We start from the raw sequence: 12,018 nt of genomic DNA on the forward strand, positions 1-12,018 counted from the left end.
ATTTGTGGCGGAAAAAGTCGTGTCCGGATTAAGTTGCGCATCGTACATTATGGGAACATCCGCATTATATTTCACTTGGCGGCATGAGTTATGTGCTGTTGGTCTGCAGCAGCGTAAACTTGCTTTGAATCAGGCTATGGTAAATTCCTTTCGTAGATGCCACAGATTTTTCAGCGGTTTATGTGGTAATTAGACTGCCTGTGCCACATACATACGCGGGGAATTTAAATGAAAATATTTCTTTGTGCCCCTTTTGTGTTAATACATTAACATCATATACGAGTACGTACGGGTTTTATTATGTTTACATATCAAACAAAGTTGCATAACACCATAGAGTCATGACGTAGACTTGTAGAGAACTAAGCTTTGTGTTGACGTGTATAATGTAACACCTACATCCTAGCGACGAATGCAGATAATTAGTGCAACTAAAAGACCTAAGTCCTATTGGCCCGCAGTGAATAAATAGCAGCTACAGAGGAGAACCGGCTAAAGAGAGCAATCACATGGTCGCACTTGCTTATTTTGTTGAAACTGCGCTCCTGTTCTCAATTGCAACAAATGTATTTTCTCGCACTGGCAAACGGCCAGTAGCTGATATTACCCCTGAACCCGTTGATAAGTTAATACGGTTCGTACACTTCGCGTGTTGTCGGTAACATCCAAATTCCCTTTTCCGTAAGCAAACACTGTCACTGACTTCTGTAGTCCTATTGCTAGGGGATTAAAGATCAAATTGGAAAAGTACAAGATTCAATGTCGTTATATTACACAGTTTATGTGATTTCCGTGTAAGAATTGAACAATTCTTTGACTAAAAAAAAGCTTACTGACACAGTATTTTAACAAATTTTTGTGTTGGAGCAAAAATTGTATTAATTTTGCAATGTGAGTGTTGACCAATTTCAATAAATACCTACGTTTTTAATAAATTTTTATTAACTTTCGGTGCATTTTTATACGTACTTTTATATCTGCAGTGCGTTGGGCCTTGATTATTATATAATATTTACTCGCCTGAAAGTTTCGGATGCAAAGCCTATTCACTGCATCTCCTGAATAGTTAAGATCTACAGCTTTACCTCTAAGCTAATGGAACCTAAAACCGAACCAGTGAAGGATTATGTACTCTCGGGGATAGCTAACTTAGGTACTTGGAGCTTGCTATTAATTGAATCAGATGAAAACAAGGGGAGTTTTTTTATTCTATAGGCTATGTTAGGTATACAATTGCAATGAACTATTTTTAGGTACATAAATTTGTTGTTAAGACGTGAATAAAGTATTCTTAAGAACGTACTTACAAACTTATTATGAAAAGTTAAAAATCAGTATAAAAAGTTGGCACTGTCACAAATGTGTTGGCTGCAAAGCTTTACCTTAACTCGTCGGGAGTCAAGTCACATTCGGGCCGTGCGTGATACGGTGCAATACGAGCGACCATACTTATTACATCTTAATACCGCGTAACCTCTGCTTGTTTACGACTTTTTTGCTTCAGTGGATTTTTGCCCTGTACAAAAATACAGGGTGTAATACCTCGCTTGAAACTTCAGACGAAGTGGGTTGATGATTGAATGAAACATCTCACTAAGAGATGAGCGACAGTCTGCGACGTTGATTAACTGAACTGTTCCGAGGGGTGCGGGCAGCAGGGATAACATTATTAGGGATTAAGAAATTTCCATATTCAAATCGTTTTTGAATCACTAACAATATTCAGGAAGTTCTGCTAATAGTTCTCGCTAAGGCTTACAAAGTTTTCGTAAATATTATTTGAACGTCTTGCGTGAAAACAAATTGGAATCCTTTATACCTACGAGCTCGAATACCTACTGTTAGGCAAAATACATAATGTCGAAAACTACATATTTGACCTATGAAGCTGAAATTTCAGGTATGTAACTTACCTGCGAGAGAATTTTGGAGATGACAGATAAGGGTATCAGATAAGGGTATTTCTATATAGAGCATAAATAAAAACACATATTTAGAATTTCCTCTTCTGAAGATGATTAGAGTTTTCCTCTGAAAATAATATTTTTGTCATAGGTTTAATAAAGATTTACGTTAAGATAAGAAACCAATGTTCTACGAGTATTTATGTAACTTTTTTGTATTATGGCCCTTATTTTTTTAAGGGTGACAAAAATGTAATTAAATTATGGTAGCGGTATTCGCCTTAATAGTCTTTAGGTACCGTACAATACTATCAATTTAAGGTATCGCCGGGAATCGCTATTCCTAGAATAACTGTTAGGGAATGTTCTTTATATGTATAGAGCAATATGTATAATATGTATTATACTCGTACATATAGCTCTCTGCCGGTATAAGAATTTTCCTAATTGTCTCAATAGTACCAGAGAAATATTCAATATGAAGAAAAAGAATGTATCTTTGTACAATACATTTACCTTCTTCATAAATATTAGTACTTACAAAATATCGCTCTTTTACGATAACAGGTAGAAAATATTGTATAGCGATATTGAGGTCAAACGCAAACTTAGTCTCATAATAAGGACGATGGCCATCTTGCTTGCGAGTAAAAAGTTAAAGTGAACAAGATAAAAGTGTGTGAATTAAATCTGCTTCAAAGGTATATTTACATTTAGTAAACCTTTCGAAAAAAAGGAGTAGGTAAGCAAGAATAAAATAATAATATCAGGACTTAATAAGTACGAGTATAATAAAACGCAATGATAAATGTCATTATAATTTGCGATCGTACCTAATCGCAGAAGACAATAAAGAAGAAGAAATATTTAAAACAATAGAATCCTTTATCTGAAAACAAAGAGGAAAATATTTAGTGAAACACAGTTTGTAACGGATTTGAACCAAATCAAATATCTTTCACGCGACATGGAGCGAACGTAGTGTAGAGTGCATCACATGCATTTTACCGACGATTCTATTGACAATGCTATGGATCAAAGAGATTCATGGACAACGTACGTGTTAAATCGTACTCCTTTTTTATCAGCGAACTGTACTAACTCAATAGCATATGTGAGCGATGCTGGAGTAGTTCATTCTTGTTGTGGGAAATTGACTAACGTTATCGGTATTCGGAAAACTGTCGACGTTCTTTAAAGCTTTAATTGTGCAATGTGAATAACTTTATTGCATTCACTTTATTTGAAAGATTTAGTGCAATCATAGTGTGAGTGCACGCACAGTCAGTTAGTGTCTGTAAGTTAATTATTAAAAATGATTATCATGTAGTACATAAAACCAGATTTCGGAAAATGGTATATTTGTTAGGTTAGCTTGGGAATTGTTGGCCAGTGTATTATGTCTAAAAGAATATTCATTTATTTACCAGCAAATGTGTTACATATACACTCTGGTATGTTTTAGTATAAGTACTTACATTTGAAACGTGCTTACTTAGCTGGAGCTTTACCGAGATACGTTTATTGCCAATGCAGAATCCCCGATGGACACACAAAGACTTTTAGAAATGAACAAGTCGCGGACTGAAGCTAGTTCTTACCTACTTATAGTATTATCTCAGAAGATGGTGTTCTTAAAACTCCTTGGACAATTCCGAAATTTTCCCTCGGATTTGTTTAGTAAGTTAATTGTGGTGATTTAGGTTACGGCAGTGGCGCCGGTGAGCACAAAGGATGGCCCGATAACATCTCCGAGTGACACTTAAGTACGCTGGAATATTGCAGCTTCTAATTCTCGCAGATAGGAACACTGAATTATTTCATTAAATGCTCTATAAATTGTGCGTTTAATGTTTTGAGACACATGTGTTATAAAAGTATTAGGTAAATGTTTTACCGCATAATACGACTTTGTCTTTTACTTTTACTTAATTAGTGACTCTACTTAGTTGTGGCTGTTAGGCTGTGGGGTCAACCTTAACGTGTTACGATTTTGAAAATCCAAAGTACGTACCTATTCTAAATAATAAATAAATTCTAACTATAACAACAATTAAGTAACATCATCTTTACTTATGGTTAACATCATCATCATTTCAGCCACAGTACGTCCACTGCTGAACATAGGCCTCCCTTGAGGGAGGAAGGTTGACCTTTACTTAATTATGGTTTAGGAATTAATTATTGACTAACTATTGCGTAGTATGTTTTTTCTATGGTAATAATATGTAGCAGATAATGATTTATAGTAGGTGGAGTCAAATAAATAAGTTTGTTAGAAAGTGATTTGTCAAATATAAGTACAGGCTTACTAATCCAGAATATCCAAATATAAAGACCACCGTCTGCGCATTTGTAAAGGTATGTGGTTTAATATATTCTCTGTTTCTAGACCTGTAAAAGTGAGTACTGGAACTTACGCTGAAAGCTTCCATTCAATGAAAAATTCCTTTGCTAGAATGTTCCATAAACAACTTTCAAAGCTTTCAGTGGAACAAGCATTATTCACAAGAAAGTCATGCTCGTGTCGTGATCGAGATACTTAACGAAAAAATGCTTGACAATTTTCGGCTATTTTGAACATAATATTGGTGTTTTGGTGTAAGGGTACTCGTATTTTATTAAGTTCATGTTAAAGATATTGGAACCACAGTTTTCTGAAGTTTTATTTTTTCGCTATTGCATTTTTAAGTTATTCTTGGTACTTAAGTCAGTATCTTTATAGCCTGTAAATTCATAGTCAAAGGCTAGCAATACCAAAAGTAAACCTTTGTCCAGTCAGACCGGTCACGGTCCAGCAGTGATTACTTTTCGCGAAGCAAGGTGACGCAGCCGTCAGCTTTACGCAAGTAACGCAACGCAACTCAGCATTTTGAAACTGAATGGTAAAACTATGATAAAACTAATGAAGCGATAAATAACTACGCGGCTTAACTAAAGCCAAACATACTGTTCTTTATAACATCCATACTAATATTGCAAATGAGAAAGTAACTCCTCCCCCGTTTCATTTCAACCTATCCTAAAAAAGCTTATGCTCAAACAAAAATTTGATGATGAATAAAAGAGAAGGTATTTGTAAAGGCGCGGGTGAGATAGTAATCAATAATTAACCTATTTATTGTTGTACTAAAGCAGCGAGATAGATATTGTTTTCACAAAGCAAATAGATAATACACACGCAATCAACGCGATACGAGTATATCACAAGATCACATTTCAAAACTACATAGCCTAGTTGCCGTTTGTGAGGCTTCATTAACACTTCAAAGGACTGCGTAATCCTAAAGTTGGACGTGTTTAATTTTGCCTCATTTTATATTAAATTTTCCCTTTTATAAAATTACACTAGGGAGCGGAAATAGAAGACTGAAATAGAATATTATGACGTAATTTAACTGTCATTGATATCATCAATACAGGACAAGTCTCTGCATTGATGTCAATGAAAACAGACAACAGATTTTTTATTTATTTATTTATTCATGAATAGAAACGTTAGTACCAATTACACTATTCAAACAAGACGTAACAGAGTTCAGAATACATTTAAGTACTTTAGTTGCAAAATAGCATAAATTATAGCTACGTAACCGTAAGATGCCATATTGTTTAGTTTGTTGAACTACCGTCGCGTTATCCGTTACAATTACATTAATATCTACATTTTTTTTAAATGTTTTAAAATCGAGATAACATTATGGAACTTTTAAAACAATATAAATCACGATTATGTAAATTACTAATGAGATAATATTCTCTCACAAAGAATAATCCTTCTACTTTATTCAAGCACTCTCAATTTAAGTGATCTTCTACACGGAGACGCTTTTGTAAAAAACCCGACCGCACGCTATCCTATGAGACACCGATGCATAAACTTTTAAGCTTATATTTTGTTACGTACCAAAATATTACATTGCATAAAAAGGCCTGAAAAAGTATTGCACAAAAGTTCCTATTGTATTCAAAGTTATTGGAAATAATGTTGACTATTGTTTAGGTTAAAAGATACTCGTGATCTCAATAAAACGTTAAACAATATTGTGCACCTTTTTGTATCGCGTTAACAATATACCTATACCTACAAGAAGTCCCAGGCAATGTAATATGACGTTGTTTATGTGTACGCCTACAATCCCGGGGGATAGCCGGGAGCTTGCTCGGATAATTAGCGGAGCTAAGGGCGACGTTAATAGATCTCTAAGATTGATGGCTCGGCACAAAGAAAAACATGAACTCATGCATCAATTTGACACCGCTCGTGGATTTTTACTTTTGTTTCAAGAAAGCTATTATAAATGTTATGTCATGGCTTTAGTGAGTTTTACAGTTCGTGGTTTTATGCTAAGTAAATACCTACAGCCAAATAATAATACCTTATTTACCGTCGTGTCGTAATTAAGAGTAATTATTGTGTTCGTAATTATTTTAAAAACATTTAAGTTTTCTGTGAACTAGTAGATTAGATTTATTTTAAGAATAATAGCACAAGAGCGGTAGGTAATCTTAACCTTAATTAATTTCTTTATTTATGTAAAATATGCTATTATTTATAATTAAATTAACTGTAACACAGGATACATGTTAAGCGTAGACATACTCGTATAGAGTCACAAATTACGAATCATTTTCGATCCAGTTAAAAAACTCTTATAAGAAGTACATTGGAGCAGTGTTATCAATCAGAGTAAAAACGCCTATTCTATCCGAAGAGTATCGCAGGAGACATTAATTGAGATGAAGATGATTTATTTGGGCCAATACAAAAACTCACCTCTCTATATCAATCATCGGAATCTCGCTCCGGGTTATTCCCGATTTTCTATTATTTGACGTGAAATAAAAGAGGTCAATTAAGTTTTAGGACGCCCCAAATCTAGTTTCGCCGTGGATGCTTTTAAGCAAAATTCGAAGGGTAGAAATAAGAAGACTATTTTTTGCGACGGGTGAAATTGAAGTCCATGTCGGAGCCTTGAGATTTATTATGTTTGTTTTTTTACGCAATGTGCCGAGTTTCCCTTTTATACAGTTAGTTATGTATTTCTAATATTAAATTAACGTGTATGATGGTATGAATTCATGAAGCCACATTCTTGTCTCTAACAAAACCATAAATAGAAAGGGTCGGACAGATATAAATCGATTCTTTAATTATAGTAATTCGGCAGTAAATGTTGGCGTAATTTTAGGGATACAGCGAAAAGTGCACCACAGGATTAGTACCGTGTACCCTTTTTGAAGAATTACCGAGGGATTCAAATTATCTGAGGGCCAATTTGCTCTACTCCGATATAAACGGATTAAAGTGCTAAAAGTTCAGTCGTGCTTGACTTATTTAAGAGTTGTCCTATTGAAACGGTAAACATGTGCCTTTAATTAATGTAATGACAACACAAACAAAACACGTGCTCGTTTTCGGGAACACGCGGGCGCGCGTAATCAGTTTCAGGATGTTGGGAGGCTGCGGATCGGCACAATCTGTATTGAAAACTCCTGCTAGCATTAAATTTAACAAATATTGTGGATGAACAGTATTTTTTATTAAAAACTAAGCTTTGGTTTCTATTTCAATGTACAGTCGCGGAATGAAAAGGTTCGTCACCTTAGTGTCGGTTTTCGCTTGCACTAGGTACTGTAAGCACGGTAATACTATCATACAGTATTGTAACTTCATACAAACGGACGAAACGCGAGCTTTCCTTCGAAATTCAAATCTCGGTATGCGCTCGACATGCAAAAGTCGGGGGTGTCGCGAATGTGTCACAGTAATAAACGGACGTTGTGATGTTTTTTAAACAATAAGAGCTCTTTTTTATAAAAATAATTACAAGTACCTATTTATACAGGTTGTTAGGTAAATGGGTTTATAAGCCGACATTAATTGGGATGGTGAAGTCAGTGATATCATCATTTTTTTATTTTTTATTTTCATACAAAACAAAATTCATATAATCAGATTTGTATGAAAATTAAAATTATAATGATGATATCAATTTTCTGACTTCACCATACCATTTATATGCATATGTTAACATGGGCTAGTGTTGGCTTATAAACCCATTTACCTAACACCCTGTATAATAATCAAGCATTTTGTACGCCTCAGTCGAGGCGCATACATTTTACGGTCGCAAATTTATAAGATTTGTTACTAAATCTTAACACAAATATATTTTTTTAATTAAATCTACTAATCACAAAAAAACATGTATTTTTATCCTATTTCATTCACAAAGTATTTTGTTTGTCAAAATAAAATAAAAAATTACAATCACAAAATACTACATTATAAAACTACATAGAAATGCTAACGGCCGAATACTGAAACGCCATTTAAATATTTGACGGCTTCTCAAATAGTTAAGCAGCTCCTAAACTTACATTTCGCATACTCAAAACAATATCTGAGCAGTTCTCAATTTTTAAGCACCTCTCAAATTAAGTTGCACTCAAACGCCACTTAAATGAATTTTCGCATACTGAAACGCCATTCAACGCTAAGCATTACTCAAACAACTGTCAAATCGTCTTAAGCAGCTGTTAAATTTGAGAGTGCTTGCGCGGTATCTTAAATCATATTCTTTTACCTAAATCGACCTAAATAGTGGTAAATAATGTGTGTCATCGTGATCATTTCTTTCCAGCCTCGAGAAAATACCTAGATCTAATCGCTGGAACGCAATAAGTCTGAACGCTATTGAAAAATATTATTATAATGACATGCAATGCATGCATGCAATTCCGAGCGAGGTTCCGCGTCTCTAAAGAAACGGTGTTGTATCTGGATTCATAATTTGGAAGCTCTTTGAAACCCCTCACCAAACGCCATACAACCAGTGGACCAAATACTTATTATAACCCTACTGTTCTACGCTACGGGAAGTTATGAACGTGTACTAGGTGATATCTTCCAAATCTAACAGCCAACTGTGCATCGTATAGTGCACGAAGTAACAACCAAAATAGCTGCTATGAAATCGCTTTACATAAACATGCCTATTTCTGAGGATTAAGGGGACATCGCATAGCAGCATTTCCAAGAGTTGTTGATTTGTCAATTTGATGCTCTGTCAGTCAACAATGATAAATGTCAATTGTGGTTACGTTTCGGTCCACGATCGCCACTTAATAGATTTCAACAATAAAAAGTATCACCTTTAAAATTATTTTTTTAATTAAATAAAAATGCAAGCATTATTTTTTTTATATGATAAAACGAGATTTATATTTAATAAAAACTAAAAATAAACTGTTCTATGTTAAGTTGATTGAGTATATTTCCATAAAAGACAATACATAACCAAACGATGCTGCGTGTAATGGATAAAAGACGTAAAGTTATCATTTGTGTAAATGAAAACATACTTTTTTTGGTAAATGTTGCCATTATGTAAACATTTGAGAGCTGCTTAGCTGATCACGGCTTCAAATCCGTTGAGTAGCGTTTGAGAATACCATTTAAAATTGAAGGATACTTAAATTTAGGAGCCCGTCAGCTGAGTGACAGATTTGAGTAGTGTTTCAGTATTCGGCCGTAAGTGCACTGGTTAGGTAGGCAGATGAAATGAAAATAGGATCTGCAGGTGGGCAGCCCTATCGCATGTTGTCATGCCGTGACATTCCGCGCGGCTGTTGACATTTATTTCAAAAATATGGCCGAGTTGGAATACTGTATAGATAGTATTACCGTGCTGTAAGAGTCAAACCTGCCAACATAACCGTGCAAGAAACAGTGCTGCTAACTTCCTATGTATTACTTTTCTCTATGCTGCTAACATTTAAATAAATATGACGTTTGCTAACGAATAAGGTTTTGCTTGTTTATTTTTCTATCCCATCAGTGCAATGTTACAAAATGTAGTTTTTTTTATTTAATAGATAATGGCAGGTTGAACCAACAAGAAGGTTTTAGTTCAATCATAATAATCTTCTTGACAAGTTAAATCGTCAAACAACTTTGATCTGAATAATTTTGAACTTTACTGGCGAACAGTTAAAGATTATTTTCTCTAACTCGAGATTATTCTGTAACATAGTTTCAAAAGGTAATATGTGCTCGCGATTCGTTGAAGGAATCAATTTGAAAACTGACGAACCTTTTCATTCCGTGACTGTACTACAGCTTAGATTTCTATGGCTTAAGACTTCTGATCTGTAAAGCTATCATTGAATAAATACATTATTTCTCAAAAACAACATGTGCGATCAAGTTATGTAAAAAGAAAATTGCTAAATAATATACATTATGACACCATAAACTTGGGTCTATTTGTTTCGTCCCTTACCATTTTTTAAATACTAAAATTTTACAATTGGGGCTAATCGCCTACCTAAAAATTCTAAACCACTTTTCTAAAATACTTCAATTAGACCTGAATACAATTATTTCTCAATTATCTTGTTTCGATATTAAACGAGTGATGTCATAATTAATGTTCCTAGTACATTTCAATGATCGGTTACTCAACTCTGCTATCGACTCGCAGAAAAAAATAATGACCTGTAGAAGAGCTTTTTTATAGGAATAGAAGAAGATAAAAGATAATCTGTCACATCTATAATACTGTCTACTGAAAAAATACGATTAAAAGTGTCATTTAATGATTTCGTCTTCGTTCAAAAGAAAAAGTTATTTCATTTCAGCAGTAACTACACTCGCGAGCAAAAGTATGGAATCACTTACATGAAGTTTTTTCCACGCGATCTTGTGTACTAACGAATTTGTTAGTAACCAAAAAAGTGGCACCATTTTAAAGATTAAACTTTTATCTTTAAATTGATACTAAATTCATTTAAATCACACCAGTATTTAAAAAGATATCCCGGCTGATGTGAAGAAGTAACGAAAAAGACATGTATCAACTGTTTAATGCGTCGCGAGTTGCGGCCTATTTATCCCAACTAATATTATAAATGCGAAAGTAACTCTGTCTGTCTGTCTGTCTGTCTGTTACGCTTTCACGCCTAAACCACTGAACCGATTTTGATGAAATTTGGCATAGAGATTGTTTGAGTACCGGGAAAGGACATAGGATAGTTTTTATCCCGGTTTGTGAAACAGGGACGCGCGCGATAAAGTTTTTCTGTGACAGACAAAATTCCACGCGGGCGAAGCCGCGGGCGGAAAGCTAGTCCCCTATAAAAGCACGCGTTTTCGGATTTTTGCTTTCACACGTTGATTCATACACATCTCCGCTTCTTTTGACACTTTACCTGGGATTCTACACCTTCAAAAGCAGCACAAATCGTTGCACTATTTCAAGAAGGGCTCAGCCAGCGGGCTGTCGCACGTCAGCGGCACATAAGCCAGTCCTGGGTTTCGAAAGTTTTAAGACGCTTTCGGGAGACTGGTGGCTTTATCCCGAGACCAAGTTCTGAACAGCGCCGGTGCACATCGCAGAGGGAAGACCGATTTTTTCATGTCAACCTCTCTGTAAAATCGTTATTTGACTGGAATCGACCTCCAGCAAGAGCTCAGAAATGTTCGTAGGATAGCTGTTAGCGAGTGGACAGTTTGTCTAAGATATAAGCAATAGAATTTGACTCCAAAAAGGCCGGCCACAGGCTCGAAACTGACGGCAGGTCACCGATAAGCACGCTTTCAATTTGCTCGTACACATCTCGATGGGAAGGCGAGTAATGGAGGCGAGTTTTGTGAATCCGATGAATGTAGACTGTGTTTGCAGTGCAGCAGTCGAAGAGGTCGGGTTTATAGGCGGCCTGGGGAGGGATTTGTGCAGTGCTTGTTCGCTGAAACAGTGGCTTATGGGGGTGGCTTGCTCGACTAGTTGAGATGTGTACGAGCAAATTGAAAGCGAGCTTATCGGTGACCTGCCGTCAGTTTCGAGCCTGTGGCAGGCCTTTTTGGAGTCAAATGCTATTGCTTATATCTTAGACAAACTGTCCACTCGCTAACAGTTATCCTACGAACATTTCTGAGCTCTTGCTGGACGTCGATTCCAGTCAAATGACGATTTCATAGAGTGGTTGACATGAAAAACCGGTCTTCCCTCTGCGATGTGCATCGGCGCTGTTCAGAACTTTGTCTCGAGATAAAGCCACCAGTCTCCCGAAAGCGTCTTAAAACTTTCGAAACCCAGGACTGGCTTAT

This window comes from Ostrinia nubilalis, chromosome 6, assembly GCF_963855985.1.
Source record: "Ostrinia nubilalis chromosome 6, ilOstNubi1.1, whole genome shotgun sequence".
NCBI classification, from domain to species: Eukaryota; Metazoa; Arthropoda; class Insecta; order Lepidoptera; family Crambidae; genus Ostrinia; species Ostrinia nubilalis.